This window comes from Leucoraja erinacea, chromosome 27 (genome assembly GCF_028641065.1).
Source record: "Leucoraja erinacea ecotype New England chromosome 27, Leri_hhj_1, whole genome shotgun sequence".
NCBI classification, from domain to species: Eukaryota; Metazoa; Chordata; class Chondrichthyes; order Rajiformes; family Rajidae; genus Leucoraja; species Leucoraja erinaceus.
Window position 1 is genome coordinate 28,327,843 of NC_073403.1, and position 14,236 is coordinate 28,342,078.

Genomic DNA, 14,236 nt, shown 5'->3' on the forward strand with positions numbered 1-14,236 from the left:
AGGATTTTTCCCGTCGATGAAAATTGACAGAGATATTAATGTTTTTACAAAATTCCCCATTCTCTCTGCTGCCCCATGCTGGAGGGAGGGGGAGGGACTGTAAAACCAGGAAGTGGTGTGCCTCAATCAGTCTCTGCAAGTGGTGTGCCTCAATCAGTCTCTGCAAGTGGTGTGCCTCAATCAGAGCTCTGAATGACATTGACAAATGTCTACAGCACTGTGAGTACCCTTAATTTGGTTTGAAAATGAAAATATGGTTAGAGGTAAAAAAAAGCACTGCCTGCAAATGGTTGTTTGGGTTTGGGTTGAAGTAAAAAAGGCACTCTCTCTGCCCCCCCCCCTCCCTCTCCTCCTCCCTCTCTCCCCCCCCCCCCCCCTCTCCCTCCTCTTCCCCCCTCTCCACTCCCCCCCCTCTCCCCCCTCTCCCCCTCTCCACTCCCCCCTCTCCTCTCCCCCTCTCTCTCTCTCCCCTTTTTCTCCCCCCTTCCCCCCTCCTCCCCTCCATCCCCTCCCACACCATCCCTCTCCTAAACCCCCCTCCCCTCCACACACCCCTGCCCCCTTCCCTCCACCCTCCCTCCCCCTCCCTGCTCCCCACCTCTCCCCCGCCCCTCATCTCACCTCTCCTCTCCCCCTCTCTCTCTCTCTCTCTCCCCCCTCCTCCCCTCCATTAGCGTGAGTGTGGGGGGGGGGATAGTGTAGTGTGGGTGTGACGCGGCATGACACCTCCCCGCCACCCTTCCCCCCCACAACCGCACATTGGGGGAACAGACCCAACGGGTCTGCACTTGGTCTAGTGTGTATATATATATATATATATGTGTGTATATATATATATATATATATATATATATCTTCTATTGAGGAAGTGCAAATTACACTAAAATTTGGGGTTGGCGAGTCAGGAAGACTGTCAGTGTATACAGATCAGCTAAAGAAATGGGTGGAGAAATGGCAGGCAGAGTTTAATTTGACCAAGTATAAGGTGATGCATTTTGGGAGATTGAATGTAAGGGTACAGTTAATGGGGCATCAACAGCATTAAGGTACAGTAGGATCTTGGTGCCCAAATCCATAACTCCCTAAAAATGGCAACACAAGTCGATAGTGGTAAATTAGGTGTATGATATGCTTGTCTTCATTGGTTGGGCCATTGAGTCAGGAAGTCATGATGCAGCCCCGTTACAGGAAGGATGTGGAGGCTTTGGAGAGGGTGCAGGAGAGGTTTGCCACAAGGCTGCCTGGATTAGAGGGTATTTGCCATCAGGAAAGTCTAGACAAAATTGGATTGTTTTCTCTGGAGTGTCAGAGATGAGAGGAGAGCTGATAGAAACATATAAAATTGGGAGAAGCATAGACACACAGTCAGAACATTTTCCCCAGAGTGGAAACGTCAAAGACTAGAGGGCATAGCTGTAAGCGTGAAAGGGACAATATTTAAAACAGATGTGCAGGACAGAGAGTAGTGAGTGTGTGGAACGTGTTCTCAGGAGGTGGTAGTGAAGACACATTGAATAGAGGCTTTTAGATAAGCATGTGGATATGCAAGGAATGGAGGGATCATACACAGCCGGAAGAGATTAGATTAACCTGACAACGTTTGGCATGGACATTGTGAGCTGAAGGGCCTGTCATTGTCTTTGCTTCTAATTGTGCAAACTAACATTGGCAATAATTATGTGAATATATATGTGATATATTTTTTAAACCGATGCATTGAGAAAACAACCACATCTTCCCCAGCCAACAATGAACCATTATGGACTCCACCCTTCCTATGGTCATCTGTGGCGTGCGTTAATATGCTCTGGCCTTTTCATGCCTCCAGTTTATTTCCTCCCCCTACCCCTACTATCAGTCTGAAGAAGAGTTCTGACATGAAAAATCACCTATTCTTTTTCTCCAGATGTGCTGCCTGTCCCGTTGAGTTACATTTTGAGTCTATCTAGAAAATAGGTTATCTCAGACTGAAAAACTGTCAAACAAGAAAGGAACAATTAACCATTGTGCTGTGAGTAGCTCTTCAGTGAACAACTACTGTAACATGGCAGAATCCTTCATTAGGGTGGAGAGTGAATGACAGAATCTAAAACTACAAGCCTACATCTGAACAAAGGATATTACCAGGCTATGAGGCACATGTTGGCAGAGATAGACTGGGAAATTTACAAATGATGTAAGTGGAAAAGAAAAGATATTTTAAAATAAAGAAATGACTTACAATTCCCACCTTCTGGCAGAAAATCAAGTCTACAAAGAAGGCAGACATGAAGAAAATAAGACATAACTTAGGGAGAAGGAGCGAGGCTGGAGCGGTGGAATATCGAGTAGACCCTAGTGAGGGCCTCATCTATGATGAAAGAGGGGAAGTTTTGTAGTTTTACCAAAAAAACACATATGGGCCTTGACCTGAAACATTGGACTTTACAGGACTTTATCTTGGACTAAATATTATTCTCGTTAATCCATTTATCATGTATCTGTACATTGTGGATGGCTCGATTGTAATCATGTATTGTCTTTACGCTGACTGGTTAACATGCAATGAAAGCTTTTCACTGTACCTCAGTACTCATGACAATAAACTAAACTCAAACCTATTCATGTTCTCGAGAAAAGTTACTCCAGCACTTTTTTTTAAAATGGAACATCTCTAAGCATGCAGATTTAGTTTAGTTTAGTTTGGGGAAATAGGCCCTTTCGCCCACCGAGTCATAGCCGACCAGCGATCGGCCTGCACACAATGGGGACAATTTACAATTTTTACCTGCCAATTAACCTACAAACCTGTGACAATATCGCTGTAATTTATGCATATGAACTGTGCTCATTCTCGCACAGGCTCAGCAAATCAGTCAGTGACCTTTGACTGGGAAATAAATCGTTCCTGTTTTTGATTCCAACATGAGTGTGTGTGCAGCCATCTTTCTCTGTACATTATGCACTAGTTTACTTGTTTTATAAGCAGACAGATATCAAAACACAACCTGTACGTCTTTTGAGTGTGGTAGGAAACTGGGCATGCTGAAGATAACCCAGCAGGTTACCGGGAGAACATAAAATTACATAGTCAAGATTGAACCTGGGTCTCTAGTGCCGTAAGGCAGCAACTCTACCGCTGCGCTACCATGCTGTTGATCGTGATGGAGATGGTAAGTGGTGTGTGGCCTGTGAGGGGTATACACAGAGGCTCCACTGTGAAGTTTACCACTTGGCTGAGTGAGCAAATGCAGGGCAGATGCAATCTAATTTGGAGGCCATTTACTTTGGTTCTAAAACCAGAAGGACAGATTATTGATGATAGATTGGGAAAAGTGAAACTGTAACATGACCCAGGTATCCTTGTATGCCAGTTGCCAAAGACAAACATTCAGGTTTAGCAAGCAATTAAGAAGGCAAGTGGTATGTTGCCCTTCACTGCATGAGGATTTGCCAAGAAGAGCAATGTCTTGTTGAGATCCTTACTTTGGGTTTCCTGTGTAATTTTGAACAACTTTAAGGGTTTAGAGATACAGCGTGGAAACAGGACCTTCAGCCCACCGGGTCCGCGCCGACCAGCGATCACCCCGGACACTAACACTATCCTACACACTAGGGACAATTTACAATTTTACCAAAGCCAATTAACCTAGAAGTGTGGGAGGAAACCGGAACAACCGGAGAAAATTGATTGGGGACGATCAGCCATGATCACAATGAATAGCGGTGCTGGCTCGAAGGGCCGAATGGCCTCCTCCTGCACCTATTTTCTATGTTTCTATGTTTCTAAAACCCACACAGGTTATGGGGAGAACATACAAACTACATAGTCAGGATCGAACCCGGGTCTCTGGTGCCGTAAGGCAGCAACTCTACCGCTGCGGTCACGGGGAGAACGTACAAACTCCGTATAGACAGCGCCCGTAGTCAGGATCGAACCCGGGTCTCTGGTGCTGTAAGGCAGCAACTCTACCGCAGCGGTCACGGGGAGAACGTACAAACTCCGTATAGACAGCGCCCGTAGTCAGGATTATACCCAGATCTCTGGCGCCGTAAGGCCGCAACTCTACCGCTGGGCACCGTGCCACCCATTCTCTGAGTAGAGATGCTCTTCTAGGAAGAAATGCTACGTTTCCTAGGTTGCTACATGGATGTCAGAATTAATATGTAATAAGAGTGAACCAGTTAGGAATATAGAAGAATGAGAGAAGATCCCAAGAAGGCTATACATTTTTTTTAAAGGAATTGACAAGGGATAGATGGATGATTTTACCAAAGGCTGTAGAATCCAGGATATAGAATAAGTTTTTTAAGACCAAGACCCACAAGATGGTGAACCTGCTGAATTCCCTATCAGAGAGCAGTGGCGGCCAAGTCATTACAGATAATCGAGCTGGTAGAATGATTCCTTAACGACAGAGGGCCAAGGAACATGGGGCAATACCGGGGACAGGGTCTTAGTGAATTATGAGGCATCACAGTGATGAATGGTGGAGCAATGATGAGTTGAATACCCCCATGGAATCACTTTGTTTCTTATATACTTTTATACATTTCTGTGAAGGAAGGTGTATTAACTTTTACTAAATATTGAAATGCAAGGGACTTTGGAAGAACAAGGATTTGTGGGTTCATATGCAAAAATCAGAGGACAGGTACAAATATAATTTATAAGTTTATTTGCTGCAAGGAGAGCAACGGAGGAGATTTGTGCTTTAATTTCATGTGAGGCAATGATAGATGCAGTGGAAGTGAGCTGTAGGGAGCTCCAGTTAGATCTTACCTGGTGTATTGGATCTAGATCAGGCCACTGCACTGGAGGAGGACTATATTGGCTTCTGACATTGGATTCAACAAAATAAACCAACGCTAAAAGGCTTATAGATACAAGGAACAGCAGATGCTTGTTGATTTTTAAAAAAGACACAAAGAAACTCACAGGGTCAGGAGGCATCTCTGGAGAATGTGAATACATGATGTTTTAGGTTTGGACCTTTCTTCATTCTGATTATGGTTTCTAGATGGGTGGGAGGGAGGGGGGGGGAGAATACTGAAAGAAAGAAGGGGCAGGATAAAGGGTAGATACAGTGATGGGGGATTTTGATAGGCAGATGGTTGGACAAAGATGAGAGAAGAAAAGACAAAAGGTGTGAGATAAAGATAGAAGTGTTGCGAATTGTGAAACCAGTGGAAAATGGTTAGCAACTGGAAGACACTGTAGGATCAAGCGCAAGTGTTCGGCAAAACAGTCGCCTAGTTTACATTGAGTCTCGCCAATATACAGGAGCCCACGTCAGGAACACTGAGTACAGTAGTTGAGGTTCGTGGAGGTGCACGTAAACGTCTGCCCCACCTTGAAGGACTGCTGGGTCCTTGAGTGGATATGAGGGAGAAGATATAGGGACAGGCGGTTGCAGGGGAAAGCACTTGTGGAGGGGGTTGTTTGAGTGGGAAGGGATGCGTGAAGCAAGGCGTTGTAGAGGGAGGGGCCTCTGCGGAAGGGATGTGGACAGGATTGGTGATGGGAAGATGTGACTTGTGGTGGAATCACGTTGGAGGTGAGAGAATGTCGGAGAACAATGTGTTGGATGTGAAAGCAGGGAGAGTGAAAGGTGAGGATGAGGGGAACTCCATCCTTATTCCTTCTGGGGGGAGGGGGAGCAAGAGGAGAACTTTGGGGCACAGGTGGTATGGGTGAGGGATCCATCCATGACAGCGAAGGCAATGCCATGCTTACTGAATGGGTGGCACGGTGGCACAGCAGTGGAGTTGCTGTCTTACAGTGTTTGCAGTTCCAGAGTCCAGGTTCGATCCCGACTACGGATGCTGTCTGCACGAAGTTTGTATGTTCTCCCCATTACTCCAAAATCCTCGATTTCCTCCCACACTCCAAAGACGTACAGGTTTGTAAGTTAAATGGATTTGGTGTGTATACTTGGTATAAGTGTAAATTGTCCCTAGTGTCAAGTTAGGTTATATTCAGAGATCAGAACTAAGTACAGGTACATTCAAATACAGAAACTTAAAGAGTTGACATGTTTTAAGTTAAAACACTTTATCGGTAGAAACTTTATTCTCTAGTGGGAGTTCAATAAGGGATGCGGCCTAACATTTAGAGCAGGGAAAGGAAATGTCAGAAAACCATACAATTCATCAGCCAGAGGGCATGAGGAATCTTCACTTCTTTTCCCCAAAATGCATGGGTTCAATGTTTAAAAAAGATTATTATTAGTTGAGATTGTTTGGCAATAAGAAAGAGAATCAATCTTCGATCGGATGTTACCTTGCACTCAACGTTATTCCCCAATCATGTATCTATGCACTGTAAATGGCTCGATTGTAATTACATATTGTCTTTCCACTGACTGGTTAGCACGCAACAAAAGCTTTTCACTGTACCTCGGTACACATGACAATAAATGAAATTGAACAAAGTGGGGAGCTAGAAATAAGATATGCATCCACTATGATATTAACGGTGAGGAGAATGGCAAGAATGTAGCATTAAAGAATGAAAAATCCATTGTTAGGTCAAACTATAATGGGCCTGTGGAATGAAATATGACAATGTTTGGTTTCTGTGTGATTGTTTCCAATGAACAAGTCAATGCTGAGGGCAAACTGGGGGACTGGGGATTACAGAATCATTACTGCACGGAAGATAGCCTTTGGCCATCATGTCCCTCGTGGGTCTTCCAGCAAATCCCATTCTCTCCATATTTCCTCCAGAGGTCTGTGAATTATATTTTCCCTCCTGCCTATCCAACTGCATATTAAAAGGCCCACCATCCTTCTTCCAGCAGTTGCTGAAGTGAGTTCCCACTCACAAACGCTCAGCATAAAGTTTTACTCACATCTTCTCTGCATCTCTCATCCTTCACGTTAAACTGCTGTTCTGTAGTCTTTGAATAATCTGATAGTGGGAACAGCTTTTTTCAGCTACTATAATTCTGCTATTATCTAATCTTTTCTCAACCTTCTTTGCCCTAAGGAGAATACCCCCAAAGTCTCCAATCTCCACTTGTACCTAAAACTATTCATCGAAACTATTCGAACAGTTATAGTAAATCCCTTATACACCCTCTTTGGGACATGTATTGGTTTAGATTTGTTGATTTATTATTATGTTTTGTGTATGGAAATACAATGAGAAGCTTTGTTTTTTGTGCGGCCCAGTCGCTTCTTATTACACACGAGTACAATCAAGTCATTACACAAGTGCTACAGGTACTGCGATGAGAAAAATACCAGAGTGCGGAATATAGTGTTACAGCATTATAGCCTTTGTTACAGAAAAAAGCCCACGGTCTACCGTGCGGTAGGTTGGAAGATCAGGACCACATCCTAACTTATTGAAGGACCATTCCGTTCAGGGAAGGAGTTCTTCCTAAATCTGGTGCTAAACGCTTTCAAGCATTATATGTTCTTCCCAACAGGAGTGGTTGACTAGGGTGAAAAAGGTTCTTGATTATGCTGGCTGCTTTCTCGAGGCAGTGTGACGTTTAGATGGAGTCAATGTGATGGACACAGGCTGATCTGTGTGACGGACTGGACTACATACAAAACTCTTTGCATATTTCTCATATAGTTGGGCAGAGCTGTTGCCAAACCAAGCTGTGATGAAACCCAAGCTGTGATGTATCCTTTCCAAGAGTCATTGGAGATCAACTGATTTCCTTAGTTTTCCAAGGATGTTGAGCTGTTGGTGTGTTTTTTTTACAATAGCTTCAAAGTAGTTGGTCCAGGAAAAATTGTTGGTGATATTTACACCTGGAACTTGTTCTTGACTCTATTTAGGTTTAGAGGCAACATTTAGAGTCTACAGTTCATTTCATGCCTATGCATACATTTGTATCGGTTGAATGGAATCGCCTTGCTGTGATACATCCTATGCCTCAGCTAACAAAGCCCTATCCTCTCAAGACCTCCCATTTTCAAGATATTTTTGCACATAAAGATCAGAGAAAAAGAATATTCAGGTCCCTATTCCTACCTCTCCTTAAGAGAGGAGTTGTTTACTCCGCATTATCCAATGATGCTTTATCACGTACCTAGGTACAGTGAAATCCATTGTTTTTGCAGACCATACACTAAGTGTACAAAGAGTCACGTTTTTGCCATTGACAAATTTACAAAGGTACATATTAAGGTCACGTTGCTCCCTCTTTGTTCATGTGTTCTTGGTTACGATTAGAGGAGATTCACACAAATGATAGACAAGAAACAGTTGGGCATAAAATAGATCCTTTCCAATGATTAGAGGAAACACTGGCGTCTGGTGGCTTAATGGTTATGGTATTAGATTAACAACCTGAGGGGCATGTGTTCAAATCCTAGAATACCAAATAGTTCTGTTTAGTTATAAGGGGTGGTGCAGCGGTAGAGACACAGGTTCAATTCTGACTACAGGAACTGTCTGTTCAGAGTTTGTACGTTCTCCCCGTGGCCTTGTTAGTTTTCTCTGAGATCTTCAGTGTCCATTGTCCAGGACAGAAAGGTCAGTGTGGGAATGGGAAGGGGAGTTAAAGTGCTGAGCAACCAGGAGTTCAGGAAGGTTTAGGCGCACTGAGCGGAGGTGTTCAGCGAAATAGACTAAACCTGCTTGCATTTAACGGCTAAACACACAGACAAAACACCTTACAGATTTTTCGCTCAAGGTATTATGTTTGGGATGCTGTATGTGGAATAGATGAATAATGGTATTAATATTTCATGTTGCAATTGCTCCATTGATAGCAGTTGCAACTAATTAATTGTTTCTCAAAGGGAGAGTCTTGGGAAAAAATTGTTTTAATTGACTAAAAGATACACCATGGAAACAGGCCCTTCGGCCTGCCAAGTTCATGCTGACCATCGATCATCCATTCACACTAGTTCTATGTTATCCCACTTTTGCATCCACTCCCTGCAAACCAGGGGAATTTTACAGAGAGCCAGTTAACATAGAAACATAAAAACATAGTAAATAGGTGCAGGAGGAGGAGCCAGCGCCGCCATTCATTGTGATCGTAGCTGATCGTCCCCTATCAATAACCCGTGCCTGCCTTCTCCCCATATCCCTTGACTCCACTAGTCCCTAGAGCTCTATCTAACTCTCTCTTAAATCCATCCAGTGACTTGGCCTCCACTGCCCTCTGTGGCAGGGAATTCCATAAATTCACAACTCTCTGGGTGAGAAAGTTTTTTTCTCACCTCAGTCTTAAATGACCTCCTCTTTATTCTAAGACTGTGGTCCCTGGTTCTGGACTCACCCAACAATGGGAATATCTTTCCTGCATCTAGCTTGTCCAGTCCTTTTATAATTTTACATGTTTAACCTACAAACTCCATGCATCTTTGGGATGTGGGAGGAAACCGGGACATCCAGAGGAAACCACGTGGTCACAGGGTGAACGTGCAAACTACACATGGACAGCACCCGGAGTCAGGATCGAACCCGGGTCTCTGGTGCTGTGGCAGCAGCTCTGCCCCAAGCATTCTTGGTCTGTGGCAATAAACTACAGTAAACTACCCACTGCATCACTATGTTGCCCAATGCAGGACTATATGATCTACGGACTGTTCACAGTAGCAAACAATGACATGAAGATCAACTGCAGCTGGAAGGTGAGTGACTGGCTACAAACATAGAAACATAGAAATTAGGTGCAGGAGTAGGCCATTCGGCCCTTCGAGCCTGCACCGCCATTCAATATGATCATGGCTGATCATCCAACTCAGTATCCCGTACCTGCCTTCTCTCCATACCCCCTGATCCCCTTAGCCACAAGGGCCACATCTAACTCCCTCTTAAATATAGCCAATGAAGTGGCCTCAACTACCCTCTGTGGCAGAGAGTTCCAGAGATTCACCACTCTCTGCGTGAAAAAAGTTCTTCTCATCTCGGTTTTAAAGGATTTCCCCTTTATCCTTAAGCTGTGACCCCTTGTCCTGGACTTCCCTAACATCGGGAACAATCTTCCTGCATCTAGCCTGTCCAACCCCTTAAGAATTTTTTAAGTTTCTATAAGATCCCCTCTCAATCTTCTAAATTCTAGAGAGTATAAACCAAGTCTATCCAGTCTTTCTTTATAAGACAGTCCTGACATCCCAGGAATCAGTCTGGTGAACCGTCTCTGCACTCCCTCTATGGCAATAATGTCCTTCCTCAGATTTGGAGACCAAAACTGTACGCAATACTCCAGGTGTGGTCTCACCAAGACCCTGTACAACTGCAGTAGAACCTCTCTGCTCCTATACTCAAATCCTTTTGCAATGAAAGCTAACATACCATTCGCTTTCTTTACTGCCTGCTGCACCTGCATGCCTACCTTCAATGACTGGTGTACCATGACACCCAGGTCTCGCTGCATCTCCCCCTTTCCCAATCGGCCACCATTTAGATAATAGTCTGCTTTCCTGTGTTTGCCACCAAAATGGATAACCTCACATTTATCCACATTATACTGCATCTGCCAAACATTTGCCCACTCACCCAGCCTATCCAAGTCACCCTGCAGTCTCCTAGCATCCTCCTCACAGCTAACACTGCCCCCCAGCTTAGTGTCATCCGCAAACTTGGAGATATTGCCTTCAATTCCCTCATCCAGATCATTAATATTGGTCTGTACATTGGTCTGCCAACGTCTTGTTGGTTTTGCAGTGCAAGTAGATGCTGCCAACTGGTGCAGTCCAACTTGTAAGGAGTGCATTTACACTCAGGAGCCCTATGCTAAAGCATTGAGGTAAGGATTAGTCTTGGGTCCAAACCCATCCAACTGTGTAACACCCTCTCTAATACTTCATTTGAGCAGTTTGGTTTTCAAGATACAGCATAGAAAATGGCCCTTCGGCCCCCCGAGTCCATGCCGACCATTGTTCTTATCCCATTTTCTCGTCCACTCCCTGCAAGTTTAGGGCAATTTGCAGAAGCCAATAAAACTGTACAAACATGCATGCCTTTGGGATGTGGCAGGAATCCGGAGCACCAGGAGAAAACCCAGGCGGTCACAGTGAGTGCAGGAAGAAACGGCAGATGGTGGTTGACAGAACGTGCAAATTCCACACAGACAGTACCCAAGGTCAGGATCGAACCCAGCACTTTGGTGCTGTGAGGCAGCGGCTCTACCTGCAGTGCTACGAGGAATAATAAGGGGGATTGATCAATGAGAGAATGTATTGAATTGATGATACAATGAAAGGCTGGTCCCTATATATGTATAAAATAAAGCTTGGCTTCACAATTATAGTAGAATTAGGCCATTCGGTCCATCGAGTTCACCCCGCCAATCAATCATGGCTGATCTCTGGCTCCAAATCCCATTTTCCTGCCTTCTCCACATAAATCCCAGACACCCATTCTAATCAAGAAATTGGCTATTTTTGCCTTAAAAATATCCACTGACTTGGCCTCTACAGCCCCCTGTGGCAATGAATTCCACAAATAAACTACCCTCTGCCTAAAGAAGTTCTTCCTCACCTCCTTTCTAAAAGAGTGTCTTTAATTCTGAGGCTATGACCTCTGGTCCTAGACTCTCCCACCAGTGGAAACATCCTATCTATGCCTTTCATTATTCTGTAAGTTTCAATGAGCTTCTGTAAGCTTAGCATACTATGCAATGGCCGCTACCTTGATCACAGAGGTCTCTCAGTTTCTCTAGTATGTTTGATCAATTATAGGGCGGGATTAAAAAATAATTCTACGTTAAGAAGCATTTTGGCGAATGAAGCCCCATTATACCGCCACCCATTGGCATCTCGTGTAACTCCCACACCAAGCGTTTGACAACGGGATGGGGGAGGGGGTTGTTTTACTACAGTGCAAACCTCGACCAAACTCATCGGGTTTTTTTTTTTTTAAATCAATTACGGATCTCAGGTGTCGGAATGCAGCCGTGAATCGACACACGGGCAGCCAGCAACATAAATAAATCATCTCAATGGCAAAAACATTCACTTGGACTTAGTGTCATAAGACACTATTCATGAGGGCTGGCCGCAAATAAACTTCCATGCACAGATGTGTAGGAAATAACTGCAGATGCTAGTCTACACCGAAGATAGACACAAAGTTCTGGAGTAACTCAGCGGGACAGGCAGCAAATCTGGATAGAAGGAATGGGTGGCGTTTCAGGTCGAGACCCTTCTTCTGCAAAGTCACCCATTCCTTCCCTCCAGAGATGCTGCCTGTCCCGCTGAGTTACTCCAGCATTTTGTGTCTGTCTTCTCTACACAGAGTCCGTGGCACATGTTCCACGATCACTATCTATCTGGATCCCATTTTAAAAAGGGGAGATACCATTAGAATGGCATAGTGTAGAATATCACCTCAAAAAAAGTTGTTTCGGATTTAAAAGATGAGCTAAAAGCTTTTAAGTGTGATAATTGCACCCGCAAGCGTTCGTTCTGAGACGCATTTATGTTGATGCTGACACGATTGCTTGATTTAATAATTTATACTTACTTATATGGCTGAACTCCAAGCAGAAAAAGACCAAGGCATAATAGTTAAGACACTGGTTTAAAAAATGCACATATATTAATGCAAAAAAAAAAAAAAATCAGTTTTAATGTTGGTGTCTTTTAGAGTTGCACTCCAATTTCAGGTAGTTTGCCAGGTCTAGTGGCCAACATTGCCTTGAAGTGGCGCGCTTTGATTTAACGTGCGCTATCTAGTGCGATCGCATCCTGTGTCAACTGCGGCCCAACAGAGAGCGTGCAGTAGCTTTCAGCTTCATGCACAGGCATACAAATCCTCCCAAACCGCAGCGGGTTTTATGTGGTGAACTTTAAACGTCTTGCTGGAGCCGAGATGAGGCCCATGACTTCATATTCAGACAGTGTTCCGTGCTCTCCCCTGCGTTAGTTAAACGCTGGACTTGACTGGCAGCTACATGATGCAATAGTCTTCCTTCCCCGCGGATATATATATTTTTCTTTCCATTCAGTAACTGACTCACGCCACATAACTTTATCCTGGGTATCGGACACCCTCTCACTCAACAGCCTCTCTCCCATACACGGCAAGACACAGACATTCAGCAAAGACTATCAATGTGAGTGGGGGAACATTGTGCAACTCTGCCCAGTGTCCACATGCACACGTTATACACAAGCGAGGGACCACAGGAGAGAGAAGGGGTCAGTCTCGGTTATTTCCCTTTCTAATCTCGGGGTTTGCAAACTAGCCACAGCACCCTTCCATAATCAGCTTGGAACTGTGCTCGCTTCACACCCATGTATTTTAAGGGAAGAGTGAGCCCAGATGCCCGGAGTTAGATTATAAATTGGAACTGCTCGCTGTAAGGGAAGCAATGCGTTCTAATGGAAAGCACCAAGGTAAAGAGCAGTGGCAGGAATGAAATGCGGTTGGATGAAGAATGGGATGTGGATTTACAGTACATAAACACCATTAGATTAAACCCCCTTTGTCTTGTACATCCTTGAAAAACAGACCATATGAAAATGTGCAGCAGCCAATTAACTAGGTAATCAAATAACTCACTTCAAGAGTTAACAGTTCAGATTGTTTGTTAAAACAGACCAAGTTGTCATTATATCCAGGCAATGAGGTATAATTTATATACTAGCAACCAGGATCTCACAAAGCATTTAGCTGCATTGGGACCACAGGATTAGTAGCGGCCTTAAATTTCTAATCAATTTTTGGTGAGAAATAGGGTTGTGAACTTTCCAATTAAATGAGATTTATTTTCCCTGCTACAGCGTAAACATTTTCATATGCGGATTTATGAAAATGGATGACAGCAGTATTTTGTTCCCAGATGGAAGATTTGCTAAATTTAGGAAGGAACTGTAGATGCTTGTTTAAACCAACGATAGACACAAAAGGCTGGAGTCTGAAGAAGGGTCTCGCCCCAAAATGTCCCCTATTCCTTTTCTCCAGAGATGCTGTCTGACCCGCTGAGTTACTTCAGCTTTGTGTCCAACTTCTTTTCTTAAGTATATGTCTGCCAATGGAAATCAGAGCATTATTTTATACTAAATTGATAGCTTCAGCAAACTTTGAATTCAAGCATTGCACCCTAAACTATAGGTTTTGTGTACTCTTATTAAAGGTCAGTATTGATTGTATTAATTACAAAAATAATGTTTACAATTCCAAAACAAAACAAAATCTCCTTAATAAACCTCAGTTCACAAGTGGCGAATTTAATGTTGGCAGCCTTCGGAAAAAAGACAAATCTAAAATCTTTCAATAGGAACTTAGACCAAAACTCAATTTTAGATGCCGTGCATAGACTTCAGTTTGCTGTTA